At 39.8% G+C, this 20,273-nt stretch overlaps 1 pseudogene; it reads left to right on the forward strand.

The window, feature by feature from the left end:
* Positions 1–204: 204 nt before the first annotated feature.
* LOC119521872 lies at positions 205–16,338 on the forward strand (annotated as a pseudogene).
* Positions 16,339–20,273: the final 3,935 nt, after the last annotated feature.

Raw genomic sequence — 20,273 nt, forward strand, 5'->3', positions numbered from 1 at the left:
TTTACCTCCCTCTGATCCACCGAGTCCCACATCCTCTTACCAGCTCCCACCCCAATCAGTCATAACAAGTGGTTTTTCACCCTGTTATTTTCAGCAATTATGTGTGACAGCATACATAGAGTATTGCCAATCGGGAGCAGTCATGAACATTGAAGTCCAGGGTTTTATTGGGGGCTGGTTATGTAGGCATGGCTTAACCTCGGCATGGCTGACCTTAATCTCCAGACCCTCCAGAGCTCAAGCTTGGCCCATTGTCCCCACCATAAATCACATTATTGGTGTAGACCATCAGGTGTGGCCCAAAGTTCCTAAGTAAACAAGGACACTCCTGTCAGGTGGAATATTGCCAAGGCTTAAATGTTATCTCCCAGGAACTGAGCATGGGCCAAAACTTTATTTGAAAAGTGCAAGCTTTGAACAATACAGACTTTCAAAGTTAAAGCTTTACTTCACGTGGTAGGACTGAACTTTATTTAGAAAGCTGTTTCTTTTGCAATGTCTGGCATATGTGTACTCATACGTAAGGTACCTTAAACTTATACTGACTTATAAGAAAGAGCTTTGTAACAAATTCCTGTTAATAGTATTAACCAATGGTAATCCCTTTAGAAAGAATAGGAATATTCTGTTACAGGACTCACTGTCATTCAAGGATGTGGCTGTGGTCTTCATCTGTGAGGAGTGGCATCTTCTGCACCCTGTTCAGAAGAACCTCTACAAAGAAGTCATGTTGGAGAATTATAGCCACCTAGTATCAGTGGGTAAGCAGAGCTTCCCTTGGTAATGTAGTATACCCAGTCAGTCACTCTTGGGACAGGTGAGGCCTCACAAGTGTTTTACTTTTTTAGATTTGATTTTTACATGTCAAAGATTCTCAGTACCTTTTTCGCCTCTGACAGAGTGTTTTGCTCTCACCTAACAAGTAAAAAGCTTAACTTTGCCGAGACACAAATTACCTAGCCCTTTAAATGAAATCTTTCCCCTTTTTCTGGAACCAAGTGGTTGGGTCCATGGGTCCTCTATAATTTCCCATGAGTAGGGTACCAAGATGCAAAAGAAGACACAATCTTGCAACTGGAGCAAGGGAAACCATGAATATTAGAGAAAGAAATCCAGAGTCAGATTTATCCAGATGAGTATATGAAAAAACAGCCCAATGGTAGAAATAGAAGTAAGATTCTCAGTTGGGCAGTAATATGGTATCACTATTGAGATCTTGTTTGGAGAACACTTCTTGAGGTTCCCAAACCTTCAGATGTAACTCAGAGCAGCTGACATGAGCTCCTCACATCTTATACTCTGCATCTGACAACTCTTTTGCTTTTTTTTTTTCTTAAATAACACATTTCTTTCTTTAACATACCCTGATTAGATCCCTCCCTGTTATATTTTGGAACGTGGTTTCATGTTTTATCTTTCTCTCTGGCACCTTCTGTTTACCTGCCTTTCCCATGTCTCAATCCCTTTTATCCCTTGGTCTTGGCTCCTTTTCCTGTACATTTAAGTATTCATAAATTTTCCTCTCTTCACCTCATTTTTTGTACCTCTCGTACCTTTTGTACTTTCTTCCATTTTTTCCTCCTTTGACTTGTAAATATCTCAGACTTTTGTTCTGTACCCACAGTTTCACCTCCACTTCTCTCTTTGGCCTTTCTTTGAGATTCTCCCCATTGTATTATATGATCATGGTGGATTCATTGGTCTCCTTTCTAGAAGATGCCTGGCAAGTTGATGATAATACAGCCTGGAACCAAGAAAACCAAGGCAACCTCAAAACTGTGGAAACTGACCACAAATTTAATGCATTTGGATAAACATCTCATCTGAGCTCAAACCTAGAAATTACTTTAGTACAACAATCTCATAACATTGAACACACATGGAAATATTTGAAACCTAATCTAGAATACATTAGTCAGAATAGAAGGTATGCAGGAAATGATGCTGGACTCAATGACCATGACAAATTATTTCTTCACACTAATCATGAGAAAATTCATACTGGAGAAAACCTCAGTGAATGTAATGAATATGTAAAGCTTATCTCTCATAAATCACAGCTGATTAAATATTGGAATAATCAGGTAGGAGAGAAATACTATAGCTGCAGTGAATATGGAAAAGCCTTCCAGACCTCACTAAACATCAGAGAACACACACAAGAGAGAAAACCTATGGTTGCAGTAAGTATCAGAAAGCCTTCAGCCAGAAGTCCCATCTCCTACATCAGAGAACCACACAGGAGAGAAACCCTATGTTTGCAGTAAATATGGGAAAGTCTTTACTGATAAGTCATGCCTTCATACATCAGTGAACTCACACAGGAGAGAAATGCTTTGAGTGCCGTGTATCTCAGAAAGGCTTAGCGATACATCACAAGTAAATTTACACCAAAGAATTCATACAGGAGAGAATCCCTATAGATGCAGTGAATGTCAGAAAAAGCTTCAGCAATAAGTCACAACTCATTATCCGTCAGAGAGCTCACACAGGAGAGAAACCCTATGGTTGCAATGAATGTGGGAAAACATTTCCCCATAAATTTAGCTTCATATTACATCAGAAAACTTATACAGGAGAAAAACCGTACAGGTGCAGTGAATGTGGGAAAGCCTTCATCCAGAGGTCTGAGCTTATTAGACATCAGAGAACTGATGTGGAAAAGGCTTTGGTGTAATGTCACTCCTCAGTAAAATGGCTCCTAGAGAGCTGAAAAACACTGGGCCAGGAGACCAAACGTAAAGGAATACATCTGACATTCCTCCCTGTCCCTTAAGCTGGATATCCAGGCTGCTCACCCAGTATGAGTTGAGGCTGTAATAAAAAGAACCCCTGAACAACAAAGATTTATTCCCCAATGTAAAAGGGTTCACAAGCTCTTTCAAAGACTTGTGGTAATATCATTGATTTGGCCTTTGGTCCAGCAGTTCAGGTCTAGGCCGAGACTCCCATGGTTTTGTCAGTGTAAATGCAGACATGTGGTTGCCACCACCTTTCAGATCCACAGTGTTAAAAACTAAGACACTTTTCTATAACCTGCAGCCATATTACAATTATACTTCATCCTGCTGCCCTTTACATTTCCCGTAGTCCCAGCATTTTGGTCTTTCTAAGATGCTGTTATAGTCATTAGGGCTGTTCACAAATATTCCAGATCGCTTTTTTCTTTTTCCTGGAAAAATGGAAGGATAGCATTTTTCCACCTTTTAAATTTATGTCTCTCCATCTCATTAATGAGTGGGAGTGATTGTCACTTCTGAGTAGAAACCCAAGAAGCCAGTATGTATTTGCCTATGTTCTCTTTCCCTCCCCATAAACATGGGTCCAAAAGTGAGGGCAGAATCCCCAACTTATCCACAATGAACATGTAATATGGGTAAGAAATAAATCTTTGTTGTTCTGGGGTTCTGTTTTTACAGCAAAATCTAACCTATTCTCGCAAATACTGTCTGGAAATCTCTTTTTAAAAAAAGCAATTTGCAAGTTTCTATGGCCTTAGCAAAAGGAAAAGTCCAATCTCCTTAGCACGGCATGCAAGCACCTTGTAGTAGTTATCTATTGCTGTGTAACTTAAAAAAAAAAAAAAAAAAAAAAAGCCTCCTCAACAGGTTTTTTTAAGTACTAGACAGGGCAACCCTAAAATTCACATAAGAGAAAAACAGCCAAGACTGTTTTACCAAATTTTACCAAAAAATAATAATAAATAAATATATAGAGATTTTGCCCTTGTTGATAACAACATTTACTATAAATCTGTAATAATTAACATAGTCTGGTATTGGTATATTTATAGGCAAATATCCCCATGCAATAGAGAGCTCAGAAAATGGTCCATACTTATGGAAATCAGATCTATAACTGATTACAAGTCACTGCAAATAGGGGTTATTTTTAAAAAGGGCTTTGCTTCTGCATGATTTTTTCTCTAAACCTACAACTTCTCTAATAAAATATGCATAGATAATTTTTTTAAAAGTTGATGGTATCATTTATTATCATCTGGAAAAAGTAAAGATTAGGTGTCCACCTCATACCATATACAAATTGATCAATGCTTCATATATTAGACTCTAAAAGTCAGCAAACTTTTTTGGTACAGGGCTGGGTAGTATGTTAAACTTTGTAGGCCACAAAGATCTCTGTTGTATATTCTTTTTAAATTTTTAACCTTTTAAAAATGTAGAAATCAGTCTTAGTTTAAAGGCAAAGCCCAAAAAAAGGACAGTGGCTGGATTTGGCCTAGGGGCCAGTTTGCTCTGATCCCTGGAAACCTAAATATGAATGGCAAAACTCTTAAAAGTCTTAGGAGAAAACACAGAAGAATATCTTAATGACCCTAGTGTGGGAAAGGATTCATTAAAAAGACATGGAAAGCACACACTATCACGGGAAAGTGTCGAATTGCATCCACATTGCAATTAGACAATTCTATAGAAAAGCCATCTAAAAGAAAATAAAAATGCAGGCTGCAGCCTGGGAGTATATTCGTAACACTTAACTGAAATAGGATTAGTATCTAGAATATATAAATAACTCTTAGGAATCAATAAGAAAGTGACAACGTAGTAAAAATAATGGGCAATGATTCCCAGAAGACTGAATAGCCAACAAACTGCACTGTAGAAGTAACTGGAAGGAGGTTAACTTGTGGACTGGCCATTTCTCAGATGTCTTTTTATTTCCTTTTTATTTTCATAATGTTTAAAGCAACTTCTATTGGATGGGATAGTTTTAATAGCATTTGCACAATTTTCTAAAGTCATGGTTGGCTGATTTGTATTGTCTTAAAAGTATTTTAGAAATGTTTGATTTGCCTCTGCTATAACTCATTGCTGCTACAGCTGGAGGGAGCTTGGGCTAAGGGGCAGAGAGGGTAAGACTGCGGAGCAGAAAAAGGGGCAGACAAGAAACTGACAGAACAGCACGGGGATACTCTAGTACTCCAGAGCCCTCTTCCAATAATCTCATGTATAAGCAAAGTTATGGCATTGGCCTGGAAAGAATATGATTTCTTCAAAAACCATTCGCATCCCAGCGTTTAGGCTATGACGGGATCATAATGCCTTTTGTATCTGGTTATTTCATAGGCCACAGTTCCAAATTTCTACACTCGGTATTTCCCTAAAAGGCCCTGAATGTGGATTTATATTTTGACCCTTCTAGAATAAGGATTCTTCTAGATCTGTCCGCACTACTGAAAAGCTGGGACTTGCCACGTGCTCAGTTATTATCCAAACTCAGCGGTGCTTTCGTTTTCCCATTTTCCCGGGGGGCTTGTTACCTTCTGTAAGGACAAGGGTAATTCCTGTGATGCGGCCTCGCTCCCACCGTGGTTTCCCACACTTCCTTAGTTGTTAACTAGATAAAGGGCGTGTTTGGACCTCATTTCAGGATTAATACGGGAGGTGAGGGAAGTGTTTGGGAAGGCCCAGGTGTGTCTGGTTGAGGGGAAGGGGTGACCTTTTGGAAGCAGGGACCCTAGCTGGTGGGCGGGTTGAGACTTAAACCTCAGCTGTTGGGCCAGACCTGATGAAAGTTACATTTCCCTCAGTCCTGAAGTCCAAATCACTCTTCAAGGACTCTGACTTGTTTTTGTTAATTTCACATTATATTTGTTGCTCGTATTCATCTAACTGGTTTTAAACTTGTTATATTATGTCTTATTATTTGCAAATGTAATGGCTGTTTTATTTTTCCTTCCCACTTCTTAAACTTTTTCATTTCCTTTTCTTGACTTAATGTACTGACTAGACCCTCCAGTAAAACGTTGAAGAGAATGGTATTAGCAGACATTCTTTCCTTCTCCGGGGTGTGTGTGTGGGTGTGTGTGTGTGGGGGGGGGACGACAGTGGGGGTGGGGCCACAAGACATCCAGGTTCAAGTCATTGGTTTTCACAGATTGAGATTTTCCAGCCCACCCAGATAACTTTTATTTCCAGTTTATGCTGACATTTTTCTACAGCCCTTTGCAGCTCCATGGCAAAGTGTATTGGTGAGGGCAGGGAACTAGATGATAATATTTAGCCTTTATCTCTGTGAATCTATCAAAAATACTGCTTAGACTCTTAAAAAGCCTTTCTGTAATTTATTAAGTAACTCTTAGGAAAGGGCATTGGATGCCAGGCTGATCCCACAGCATTAAGCTGTGCTGGTTCTCCTTTGCCACCTCACCTGTCACATCCGTGTTACCTTCATTTCACAGAAGAAAAGTGTATCTTCCCCACATTTAGGATATTTTATTTTATTATCCCAAGGTTAAAAGCCTCCGGGGCACCAAACAGAGGGACAATTAGAAATATTGGAGGCTGTGACTTAAGGTGAGTACACAGAAGCATTGGCAACATCTGGGCCCAGAGGGAATGTATCACTGAAAATAAATTTGCTTTTCAGCCCACAGGTCCTGGCTCCCCAGGAGTAAGAGAGATTAAGTGAAAGAAGTAGAAGGATCCAGGACTTGGATATCATCGTTTCTTGGACACCCTTTACTGGAGACAGAGTTCTGAACAGAAATTTAGAGCAGATCTAGAAGAGACTAAAAACAAAGTATCCCAGTTACCAGTCATTTCCCAAGAACAGAAGAAAACGACCAAGGCCCAGGTGAGTTTTGGTTTGTTTTATTCTTTTTTTTTTAGTAGTAGTAAATTGGAATAAATTCACTGTAGGTATTATTTTTGTAAATATTACTGTATGCCATAAAACATTTCAATTAAATATCTATTAAAACCATGATATTCTTTTTTTTTTTAGGTGTACTTTTTTTTTTTTCATTTTTATTGAGATTGTTCAGATACCATACAATTATCCAAATATCCAAAGTGTACAATCACTTGCCCCTGAGTACCCTCATACAGCTGTGCATCCATCACACTTAATTTTTGCTCAATTTGTAGAAACTTTTCATTACTCCAGACAAGAAATAAAGTGAAAGATGAAAAAAGAAAAAAAGAAAAGGAAACTCTAATCCTCCCCTATCCCTAACCAACCCCCCTCAATTGTTGACTCGTAGTATTGATATAGTACATTTGTTACTGTTTATGAAAAAATGTTGAAATACTACTAACTGTAGTATATAGTTTGTAATAGGTATATCGTTCTTCCCTATATGCCCTTCTATTATTAACTTCTAATTGTATTGTCATACATTTGTTCTGGTTCATGGAAGTGATTTCTAGTATTTGTACAGTTGATCATGGACATTGCCCACCATAGGATTCAGTTTTATACATTCCCATCTTTTGACCTCCAACTTTCCTTCTGGTGACATATATAACTCTGAGCTTCCCCTTTCCACCTCATTCACACACCATTCGGCGCTGTTAGTTATTCTTCCATCTTGCTACCAACACCCCTGTTCATTTCCAAACATTTAAGTTCATCCTAATTGAACATTCTGCTCATACTAAGCAACCACTCCCCATTCTTAAGCCTCATCCTATATCTTGGTACCTTATATTTCATGTCTATGAGTTTACGTATTATAATTAATTCCTATCAGTGAGACTCTGCAATAATTGTCCTAATGTGTCTGGCTTACTTCACTCAGTATATTGCCCGCGAGGTTTTGTCATCAACCCATTTTTTTAAAATATGGTTTTGTTCACACCCCATACATTCCATCCCAAGTAAATAATCGATGGTTTTCTGCATGGTCATGCATTTATGTGTTCACCACCTTCACCACTATCTATATAAGAGCATCTACATTTCTTCCACAAGGCAGGAGGGAGAGTCAAAGAAGGTAGAGAGGCAAAAGAAAGAGAAAAAAAAAATGACAGCTAGGAAGCAGCAAAAGGAAAAATAACCTTAAATCAAAGTAGAATAAAGAATCAGACAATACCACCAATGTCAAGTGTCTAAAATGCCTCCTCTATCCCCCCTTCTTATCTGCATTTACCTTGGTATATCACCTTTGTTACATTAAAGGAGGCATAATACAATGATTCTATTAGTTACAGTCTCTAGTTTATGCTGATTGCATCCCTCCCCCAATGCCTCCCCATTTTTAACACCTTGCAAGGTTGACATTTGCTTGTTCTCCCTTGTAAAAGAACGTATTTGTACATTTTATCACAATTGTTGAGTACTCTAGATTTCACCAAGTTACACAGTTCCAGTCTTTATCTTTCCTCCTTTCTTGTGGTGTCTCACATGCTCCCCATCTTCCTCTCTCAACCGTATTCATAGTTACCTTTGTTCAGTGTATTTACATTGTTGTGCTACCATCTCCGAAATTTGTGTTCCAAACCACACACTCCTGTCTTCTATCACCCTGTAGTGCTCCCTTTAGTATTTCCTGTAGGGCAGGTGTCTTGTTCACAAAGTCTCTCATTGTCTGTTTGTCGGAAAATATTTTGAGCTCTCCCTCATATTTGAAGGACAGCTTTGCTGGATACAGGATTCTTGGTTGGTGGTTTTTCTCTTTCAGTATCTTAAATATATCACACCACTTCCTTCTTGCCTCCATGGTTTCTGCTGAGAGATCCGCACATAGTCTTATTAAGCTTCCTTTGTATGTAATGGATTGCTTTTCTCTTGCTGCTTTCAGGATTCTCTCTTTGTCTTTGACATTTGATAATCTGATTATTGTCTTGGCATAGGCCTCTTCATATCTCTTCTGTTTGGAGTACGCTGCGCTTCTTGGATCTGTAATTTTATGTCTTTCATAAGAGATGGGAAATTTTCATTAATTATTTCCTCTATTATTGCTTCTGCCCCCTTTCCCTTCTCTTCTCCTTCTGGGACACCAGTGATACGTACATTATTGTACTTTGTTCCATCCTTGAGTTCCCGGAGACGTTGCTCATATTTTTTCATTCTTTTCTCCATCTGCTCCTTTGCATGCAGGCTTTCAGGTGTTTTGTTCCCCAGTTCCTGAGTGTTCTCTTCTGCCTCTTGAGATCTGCTGTTGTATGTTTCCATTGTGTCTTTCATCTCTTGTGTTGTGCCTTTCATTTCCATAGATTCTACTAGTAGGTTTTTTGAACTTTTGATTTCTGCCGTATACATGCCCAGTGCTTCCTTTACAGCCTCTATCTCCTTTGCAATATCTTCTCTAAAATTTTTGAATTGATTTAGCATTAGTTGTTTAAATTCCTGTATCTCAGTTGAAGTGTACGTTTGTTCCTGTGACTGGGCCATAACTTTGTTTTTCTTAGTGTAGGTTGTAATTTTCTGTTGTCTAGGCATGGTTTCCTTGGTTATCCAAATCAGGTTTTCCCAGACCAGAACAGGCTCAGGTCCCAGAGGGAAGAAATATTCAGTATCTGGTTTCCCTGTGGGTGTGTCTTAGAAAATTGCTCCATCCTTTGATGCCTCGGGTCACTGTGCTTTTCTGCCCAGCAGGTGGCGCCTGTTAGCCTATAATTCTTGACTGGTGTGAGGAGGTGTGGCCTGTTCCCCCAGGCTCTGGGGTCTGGTTCTGAATGGAAAGGGCCCCACCCCTTTCCTCTTAGAGAAGATAGACCCCCTAGGTGGAGGTCATTAGCATTTCAATGGTCTCGCTCTCTGCTTGTGCTGTCTCCACCCTTCCCCGAGTCACAGCCCTGGAAACTGAAAATGACTGGAGCTTCCTCCACTGAGCCAAAAAAGAAACAGATAGTCACCTTCAGACCCAGTCCAAGGCAACCCTCCGGCTCTCCCAGGTCAGTGGTCACCCAAAGCCTCTGTCTGTTTTTTGGGGCTGCATACCTGTAGTGAGCAGTTCACACTCGCTACTTAAAATCCCAGTTGGAGCTCAGCTGAGCTATATTCGCTTGCTGGGAGAGAGCTTCTCTCTGGCACCACGCGGCTCCGCAGCTCGGGCTATGGGGGAGGGGGTCTCATGACTTGGTTCCGCAGGTTTTACTTAGAGATTTTATGCTGTGTTCTCGGGCATTCCTCCCAATTCAGGTTGGTGTATGATGAGTGGATGGTCTCGTTTGTCCCCCTGCAGTTATTCTGGATTATTTACTAGTTGTTTCTGGTTTTTCATAGTTGTTCCAGGGGGACTACTTAGCTTCCACTCCTCTCTATGCCGCCATCTTGCCCGAGAAGCCTGTTTTATTCTTAACTTCATTCCTGGATGTATTTGTCAGGGCCTGAAAAAAAAAATCAGTTCACTTAAATGAAATGTATAAATTGCTAAAAGTGGACTCTCAGGAGAAACAGACTGAACCTTCAAAATTAGGACAAAATGGGATTTGGAATATATTGATCATAGGATTTATAATATGTGACTAATGTTGTAATACAGTGTTTGTGCAGGACCTTGTGGGTTACATTAGCTGTCAGCTTGCATCTAGTATCTGTGACAGCCATTAGATCAGAGAATCACAATAAGTCATGTGTATGCACTAATTCTGAGGAGAAAGCAGAACAGTTCTTTGGGGGGAATGTCAATATTTTATATTTCTTAAGTCTCAGGGATTCATGGATGATTCCTCCTAGATGTGGTGGAGTGTTTCCTTGACAGTATTCTTCTAATAAAAGTCAAGCAGGTTTTTTTATAGGATTATTCTAAGTCCCCTGGGGAAATAGACGAAGGGTGATTCAGTGGATGTACTTCTTCAGGAGACCACAGCTACATGACCCCAGACTCAGCCTTGTTAAACCAAGTGGCCTAGGAAAATGGAAGGATTGCATGGTTTTCAAATAGACCCATATGAACAAGTCATGGAACTGATGTTTCAGTACAGATTTGGCAGGAAGGAATTGAAAGTACTGTTGTTTGATAAAGGCTTGGGCTATGGAGATCAGTGTGGTTTGTTTTATAACTTCATCTTTTTTTTTTTTTATTAAATTCAGTTTTATTGAAATACATTCACACACCATACAATCATCCATGATATACAATCCACTGTCCACAGTATGATAACATAGTTATGCGTTCATCACCACAATCTATCTGTGAACATTTTCCTTACATCAGAAAGAACCAGAACAAGAATAAAAAATAAAAGTGAAAAAAGAACACCCAAATCATCCCCCCATCCCACCCCATTTGTCCTTTAGTTTTTATCCCCATTTTTCTACTCATCCATACGCTAGATAAAGGGGATGTGATCCACAGGTCTTCACAATCACACTGTCACCCCTTGTAATCTACTTTATTATATAATTGTCTTCAGGAGTCCAGACTGCTGGGTTGGAGTTTGGTAGTTTCAGGTATTTACTTCTAGCTATTCCAACACATTAAAGCCTAAGAGGTGCATAACTTCATCTTATCTGAGAAAATGCTGTAGGTCCCCTGTTAATCATACCTTTCAATCCTGGGTGGCGTTCAGGGCTGGGCTTTATTAACACAGGATCAAGACTTTGAAGAGATTTGAAGGTAATATGGAGAAACTCTTTTGAGCCAATAAATGCATCAGACATTCCACTCATCCCAAGCTTTCACCATTTCTGTGGAGAGGTCAACTGTCAGTACATTTTTCTCTGGATACTTTTATCATCTTTCCTTTGCTTCTTGTGTAGCTTTAGTATGCTGTTTCTAGATACGGATTTCCTGCTTGGGATTTGCTGGTTTTCCTATGTCTGAGAGGTATGGGGTGTTTAATCAGTTCTGAAAATTTCTCTGTCCTTAGATCTTTGTGTATTGCTTCTCCATTACTCCATTACTCTGTTTTCTTTTCCAAAAATTATGAATAGGTATATCTTAGAACTATTCACTCTGTCCTCCATGTTTGCTAACCTCTCCTTTATATCTTCCTTCTCTTTATCTTCCTGTGCCAAATTTTGGATAATTTCTTGAGATTACTCTTCCTATTCACAATATTATTTTTCAGTATATCTATAATGTTAACCTGTGTGTTTGTGTGTTCACATATAAATTTTTTTGAGGATTACTATTTGTTTCCCAATCTGATTAAGCATATTAATTCTGTGTTATGCTTTAGATACATTTGGGATGTTTTCTTTTATTCCTTTTCTACATAAAGTTTCATAGTATTTTATAATTCTAACATCTGGAGTCTCTTCATGATTGATTTTGATATTGGCTCTCACTTGTTTAATATGTGGTGTCTTGTGGCTCTAGTATCTGGTGTTTTTCATGGTTCAGTCTGATATTGGCTCTGAAAGCTCATGGTGGAGGTAGAAATATGTTGGGGTTTTTTTTTCATTCTCATGTCAGTAGCATGTAGCTCAGGGATTGGCAGATAGTTGCTGGAATATATATATTGCTGATGTTCTCAGGTTACAAAGAGGATTTAATGAGTGCATTTGTAATTTGTTGAATGGATGGATGACTTGAGAATTAGAGAATATTGTAATAGGATTTTTCTTCTTTATAATACAACCTATATCATAAAATTGAGTAAATTGACTTCTTTTCATTCCTTTCATATTGATAAAAACCCTCATATTGAACAGAGCCGTGTTATTACAGGAATTGCTGACGTTGGAGGATGTGGCTGTGCAGTTCACCTGGAAAGAGTGCCAGCTGCTGGGCCCTGCTCAGTAGGACCTGTACTGGGCCATGAGTTGGAGAACTACAGAAACCTCATGTCACTGGGTGAGGACAGCTCCCCTGTATACTCAGAGGGAGCCCAGTTAGTTTTTCCTTTATTGGCAGCTCAGTGCTTCAGATTCACTGCAATGGCAGATTTTCAAATTTTTCTCTGGCTCCAGACTACAGTCTATACTGTCCCCTCTCCTGGGAGTACTGACTGTACTTTGTGGATGTAAAAACTGTCTAGTCCTTAAAATGTAACATTCTCCCATCTTGACATACCCCAGCCTAATTTGATATGTCTTAATCTTCTGTCATTTCTCATGACAGGGTATCAACTTAGCAAACCAGATACACTCTCCAAGTTAGAGTGAGGAGAAGAGTAGATCATAGAAAGACAAATCTACAGTCAAACCTGTCCAGGTGAGTGAATGAGTGAACCAGCAAAGTGGATGGCCAAGGAACCATATTCTAGACATCTGGAGAAGGTGTCTGTGCCAGTTTGAATGCATTTTGTCCCCCAAACGTCATTATCTTTGATGTAGTCTTGTGGGACAGACTTTTGGTGCTGATTAGATTTGCTTGGAATGTGCCCCACCCAGCTGTGGGTGGTGACTCTGGTGGGATACTCCTATGGAGGCATGGCCCCGCCCATTCAGGGTGGGCCTTGATCAGTGGAGCCATATAAATGAGCTAACTCAAAGAGAAGAAACTCAGTGCAGCTGTGAGTGACATTTTGAAGAGGAGCAAGATTGCTAGAGAGGAACGTCCTGGGAGAAAGCCATTTTGAAACCAGAACTTTGGAGCAGATGCCAGCCACATGCCTTCCCAGCTAACAGAGGTTTTCCGGACGCCATTGGCCATCCTCCAGTGAAAGTACCCGATTACTGATGTGTTACCTTGGACACTTTATGGCCTTAAGACTGTAACTGTGTAGCCAAATAAACCCCCTTTTTATAAAAGCCAATCCTTCTCTGGTGTTTTGCATTCTGCAGCATTAGCAAACTAGAACAGTGTCACAGCTGGGAGGATGTCTGAGGCTACATAAACAGCCTCCACGTACCCTTCTCTCCATATATGCACTCTTTCTTTATAGGAGTTTAAGGGAAAATATACCACTTTCTTCTCTTCTGGAATCTAATTGTTGTTTATTTTATCTACATCTTGATTTGTTTTCTATTTGCCTACTTTTCTTCTTCCTAGGATTCTCTAATCATCCCCTTTTTCCTCCACTGTCCCAGTGTCTTAGCCTATTTCTTCTACCTCCTTTGCTATGAAATTCCATCTTCTAGGTCTCTTTCTAAAGAGAGATCTTGGACTTCAGCATCATCTTCTAACTAGTGCATCTTCTTGCTCTCTCAGGAAATACTGATTTCCCTAACATTCAACCCCACATTGGCTGCTGTGCTCCCAGTATACTGGTCTCTCACTGTGTGTTTGTCCAGTTCCTTAGCTTCTCCTTTGCTGGCCTCTGAGGTCTCCAGAGGTTCTGTTTTCCATTTTCTGCTCTGTTCTCATAATCCTTAGACGTCTCCCTCATTGTAATGAATTAAGCTCTTGTTCTCCATGGAGAGTCCCAAATTGTCTCCCTTAATAATTTCTAATCTGTATGCTAGTATTGTGTATTTTACCATCTCTAGAGTAGCTTCTACCCCTGCCTGTAAACTCAGATATTTTGTTCAAGGACATGGAATCATCTTTCCTCAAAGAAAACCCCTTTCGTCTTCCCTTTCTTAAGTTTAGGTTCTTATATCTTTCCAGCCTCCTTTGCATCTTCAAATCACTTTGCATAATTGGCAACTACTTTCCATTTGCTTGTTTATTTTGTTTTCCCTACTCAATTGCACACTCAAAGAAAATAAAGACTATGTTCATGTTTCCCCAACACCAGTACCATGATTAGTTCATAATAGGCATTTAACAAGGATTTATGGAATGACTGAATGCAGCCCTATAATTTTGGATCAATTTTTCTTGCAACCTGTTTTTTCTTCTAACAGTGACTTTGTTATTGCTCACTCTTCATATTTTTCAAGGCCCTGTTTAGAAACCATCCAGACCTACATTTACTCTTTGACAATTAGCTGAGCTTGTTTATATACTGATTGCTTTTGTCACTTGGTTTGCACAAATTATTGTGTTTTTAATGTCCCAGAGATCGTTATTGGAGATTCTTGTATACTGAGATCATTCAGTCATCACTAAAGAGCCAGTAACACCTGGCCATTGTTCTCTTCTTTCCTAGAAATCGAGAAAGTTGACAGTCATCTGCAGAGGCACTTGCAAATGTGGAGCTATCTGAAGAGATTGGAACAATGCCATGAAAGTAATGCCATTGAAAATATTATTCATTCAGACCTAAGTCATTCTTCTTTAAGGCCAAACCTTGGAAAAACTGTGATATCAAATTTAAGTTCAGTTAACCAGACCACAAGCTGTGAAATAAAGACCTCTGCTGAGTGTAATGGAGATAGGAAATCCTTTCTCCATGCAAAGCAGGAGCAACTTCATATGGAAATTAAGTTCACTGAAAGTGGAAAACCCATCAGCACTAAATCTCAATACATTAAGCATCAGAGAACTCACAAAATTGAGAAACCTCATACATTTGGCAAATGTGTGGAAACCTTTATCAGGAAGTCTCAGCTCACCAATCATCAGAGAATTCACCCAAGAGAGAAACCTCATGGATGCAGTATATGTGGGAAAGCATATACCACAAAGTCCTGGCTCACCGAACACCACAGAACTCATATAGGAGAAAAACCTTATGAATGTGCTAAATGTGGCAAAGCCTTTTATAGGAAGGGAGAGCTCATTACACATGAGAGGAAAGAAAGAGAAGAAAAACGCTACTGATGCAATGAATGTGGCAAAGTCTTCCTCATTAAATCATATCTCATTTTACATCAGAAAACTCACACAGGAGAGAAACCCTATATATGCAATGATTGTGGAAAAGGCTTCATCCAGAAGGTCTGTTTTACTGTACATTGGCGAACTCATACTGGAGAGAAACCCTATATATGCAGTGAGTGTGGACAAGGCATCATCCAGAAGACAGGCCTCATATCCCATCGGAGATTTCACACAAGAAAGACTCCCTTTGTATACAGTGTATGTGGAAAATACTGTACAGAGAGTCAGGACTCATTAAACATCAGAAAATTCACACAGGAAACTCCATGAGTGTAGTGACTGTGGGAAAGCCTTCCTCACAAAGCAGCAGCTCATTGTACATCAAAGAACTCATACAGGAGAGAGATCTTATGAATGCATTCAGTGTGGGAAAGCTTTTGCCTACAAGTCTTGCCTTACTAAACATAAGAGAATACACACAAGAGAGAAACATGTAGATTCAATCACGATTGAAAATCCTTCTGCAGAGAATGACAGTTCATTATGTAGAAGTGAAACCTTGTTAACAAACAAGAAAAACCCTATTAATGCAGTGCTTGCACAAGTGCCTTCTGTGACCCCTCAAACATCATTAAATATCACTGGGCTCCTAAGCAAGTGGAAATATAGTTCTTTTGGGACAACCTCTTGCCAAGCGTGCCCCTCAGGAAGTAACGGAATTTGCACAGGGAAGAAACCTGAATGCAGTGAATGTGGTAGTGCCTTCAATATTGAATTATTTCACATTTTATGTCACAAAAAGGCCATAGGAGAGAAATCTGGAAACATTCAATATAGAAAAAGGGTTAGCAAAACTTTTTGGCTCATTATATGGCCAATAAGTGTATTCTAAGAGAAATCATGGATGCAGATACTGGGAAAGGCTGACACACATTCAACATAAATCTATATAGGGATATGGATACATAATCTGATGTTAAACAGAACACATACTTATCAGCTGCTCTAGAATGCCTGAGATCATCTAAGTGAAGCAAAAAGAAATAATTAATAATTAGTATCTGGATGTTGCTAGAAATGGAAAACTTTATAGGTGTTGGTTGTGGGAAAGGGATAATATTTGATTAGTGGGGTTTGGGACACATATGTTAGTTCAATTTCCCGAGACCAGTGTGAAGCAGAGTCCATTGAATACTGAGACCTCTACCATAAATTTTTAGGATCTAATATTATGCAGAGGCTCCTATGAAACCATAGCCTTACACTGAAGCTATGCATTCCTTCAGTGAATATTTATCAGGTACCTACCTGCTTTGTACCTGGTACTATTTCATCTTTCCAGTAGTGACAAAACAAATTTCATTGTCCTCCTGGGAAGGACATTGTGTTAGCTGGATCATATGTAGGTTGTATCTCTATACTCCATGTAACATAGAGGATGCAAACATCTACATTATGTGAAATGGATGTGGAGTCATTAGATCAAGAGCTTTATTGTTAGAAATGAGATAGTTAAAAAAAAATCCTAAAATATTTTTTTCCCAAGGGTCATATGACTTGAAGGGTAGGGGAGAAAGGATTCCCATTAACGTGTATAAGTAACAACCCTGGGTACAAATACATTTTTAAAAATATCCATATCTTATCTCTGCATATTCCAAATTCCTTAATAGTTTTGTGCTAATTCAGTAGATGCCACATGTAGCAATTTAAATATAAATTAAATTAATTTTATAATTTAGTGTTCTATTGGACTATGCTGACTTCTAGGATATATTCCTCAAGACATAGAAGAGTAAAAAATAATTTGATTTAGAGGATAAAGGGGAATGCACTAAAGAGTGTTTTCTTGTTGTTTAGAATTAACCATTGGAAGGCAGTTCTAAAGAATAGAGTTAGAAAAAAAATGTTTTGTGTGTGTCTGTGTGATTAGAGAGGGTCAATATCTGAATATAGAAGGGACAGAGCAGAAAAGGAAAAGGATCCCCAGAATATATAGAATAAAAAGGATGAGAAGATGGAATAAAGTATAGAAGGAGGTAAGACTCCTTTGGGATGTTTTGGAAAAGAGACCTCATATTTGTTCACAGGCCTATCAGACTTGAGATTTATCATCATTTCAAACATAGCTGCTGAATTATGACATGTAATTTCTTGCATCTTCCTCATTCTTTCTTACCCTTCTGTGAGTGGGGCCCTTTTTTCTCTCCTTTCCAGAGTTCTTTCCCTTGACCCAATAAAGTTATATCCTGCTTGGAACCTTTGAGTCCTGGTTATAGAAAGAAATGAAAAGTATTAAGGGGCTGTTTCAGAATTCCATCACAAATGCTGATTATCAGGTAATTTACTCCCACAAATTTTTTTAAGCACCTAAACTGTGCCAGGCATTGTTGTAAAAGCAAGGGATATATTACTGAAAATAAAAAGGGTCTAATTGCTTGCAGTCTAGTGACAGAGTCAGTAAAAGAGATAATATCAGGTAACAATTAGTGTTACGAAGAAAATCCAAGATATTAAGTACATAAAGAAGCAATTCCAGAGATTTCCCGAGATCTTTCTGGGGACATCTGAGCCAAGATCTAAGTGAATTGACAGGAGCCAAGCAGTATAATATTTGAAATGAGAGAATATTATAGGATATGCTTATTCTGTGTGCTTCTTGTTTTAGGATTCTCTTAAGAAGCTTAAATAAAACAGTTCTTTGGTTACTACCCAGAACCCATAAAGCAGAATCTCTAGGGCTCTGCATTTATAAAAGGGGTTTCAGATGTACACCTTGAAGAAATTAGTAAAGTGAAAGAGTAATGAACATACTCTTTTTGGTCTGAGGAGGTAAGCAGGTATATCAGAATGAAGGAAGAGCTTAGGAGCATGGTATATATGAAAGATATATTCTAAGGCAGTGGGAATAACAAGTACAAAGATTCTGAGGCAGGGTCCTGTTTGTCAAATGTCTAATAGCAAAGATACCATTATGGGAATAGGGGGAGGGCTGTTCTGGTTTGCCAATGGTACCGTCATCCAAAATACCAGAAATGGATTGGCTTTTATAAAGGACATTTATTTGGTTACACAGTTACAGTCTTAAGGCCATAAAGTGTCCAAGGTAATGCATCAACAGTCAGGCATCTTCACCGGAGGATGCCCAATGGCATCCAGGAAACCTCTGTTAGATGGGAAGGCACGTGGTTGGCGTCTGGTCCAGAGTTCTGGTTTCAAAATAGCTTTCTCCCAGGACATTCCTCTATAGGCTGCAGCTTCTCAGGGCAAACTCTGGGCTAGTACCTCCAAAGCATCAGCAAAACTCTGCTTTCAACGGCCATCTTCAGAATGTCTCTCTAAGTTGCAGCTCGTCTCTCAGCTCCTGTGCGTTCTTCAAAGTGTTCTTGGCTATAGCAAGCTTGCTCCTTCTGTCTGAGCTTATGTAGTGCTCCAATAAACTAACCAAGGCTCACGCTGAATGTGCGGGGCCATACCACCATGGAAATTATCTACTCAGAGTTATCACCTACAATTGTTTGGGTCACATCTCCATGGAAACACTCAAAGAATTACAATCTAATCAACACTAACATATCTGCCCACACAAGATTGCATCAAGGATGATGGTTTTTGGGGGACATAATACATCCAGATAGCACAGGGGCAGAGTGGTAGGACATGAGATGGGCTAGATAAGGCAGCCCTTGTAGGGCATCCTAATAGTTGAGTTTTTATGCTGTAATACAGCCATTGGGTAATTGAGATGAATTTCATGATTCTGCCTGCTCTATGGTGACTAGATAGTATGGGCCAACAGTACAAGCAGGGTCCATACCATTCTCTCAGGTGAGAGATACAAGATGGTTTGGAGCACAGGAGTATTTCACTGTGGTTTCTTCACAGGAGAATTGGTTGCGTGGTACCGAGATAACTATTGAAAATGTAGCTGATGTCTTGTTTGACAAGTGATGACTTGCTGAGAGTCATGGTGGCCTCATAGGGTGGCAGGCAATGTGAACAAGGAGGTGAACCTTTGGTTGCAGTGGGACAGCCTGTGTTCTCAAGGTGCATGTCTTCTGCCCCAGGGCTAGAGGCAGGGAGGGGGCAGAATATGAGCTAGGGGAGGGAGAGAAATGGGTAAGAAGCCTGCAAATGGCCGACAGAGATGTCTTGGTGAGATGGTGCAGATGCCTGGGATTGCACGAAGTCCAACTCTTTGAGGTCATTTTACTTTCGTAACACAAATGTTCACAGCAGCCCCATTTAAATTTAAAAAACAAAACCCTGGAAACCACCCAAATGTCCAACGGGTGAAATGATTAACCACATTTTGGAAAACCCACACAATGGAATACCAACCAACCGAAAGGTACAAACTATTAATAAAGTTCACAACACAACACGGATGAATTTGAAAACAATAAAGCTGGGTTAAAGGAGCCAGATAAAAAGAGTATCCTCGATGTGATTCCCTTAAAAAAATAGCCAGTCAACAGTGACAACTGATCAGTGGCCGTCTAGAGTGCGGCTAATTTTGTACTTGGATGGAGTAAGGGGTCTGGTTGGGAGAGGCTGACTGGATAGGTGCTCTCAGTGACCATTATGTGACCCCCGCACCCCGAAAGCCATTTCACCTCTGTAAACCCTGTCGGCCAGCCCCAGGCGCGTCCATCTCCGGGGTTCCCTCCAGTAGCACGCTGGGCTCCCCAAAGAGCGCTTTCTCTGCCTCACGGATATCGGACTTCCTCTAAGACGGCCGCGCCCGCGGTGCTCCAGCCTAACGGCGCAAATGCTATATGGCCACCGCCCGCCATCGTTCATTTTGTCCAGCCTGCTTCAATTTTTATCCGGCCTCTAAAACTTTTCGCAATTCGCATAGTGATTGAGGTGCCCAGAAGTTATTCAATTTCTTCGCGCCGAGCTGAGACGTCACAGCCGTAATGGCAGCTGACGAGACTATGCACGGCGCCATTTAGGTCGTGAAAAATTTGCGCTGTTCACTGTC

The sequence above is a fragment of the Choloepus didactylus genome, chromosome 27, assembly GCF_015220235.1.
Source record: "Choloepus didactylus isolate mChoDid1 chromosome 27, mChoDid1.pri, whole genome shotgun sequence".
NCBI lineage: Eukaryota > Metazoa > Chordata > Mammalia > Pilosa > Megalonychidae > Choloepus > Choloepus didactylus.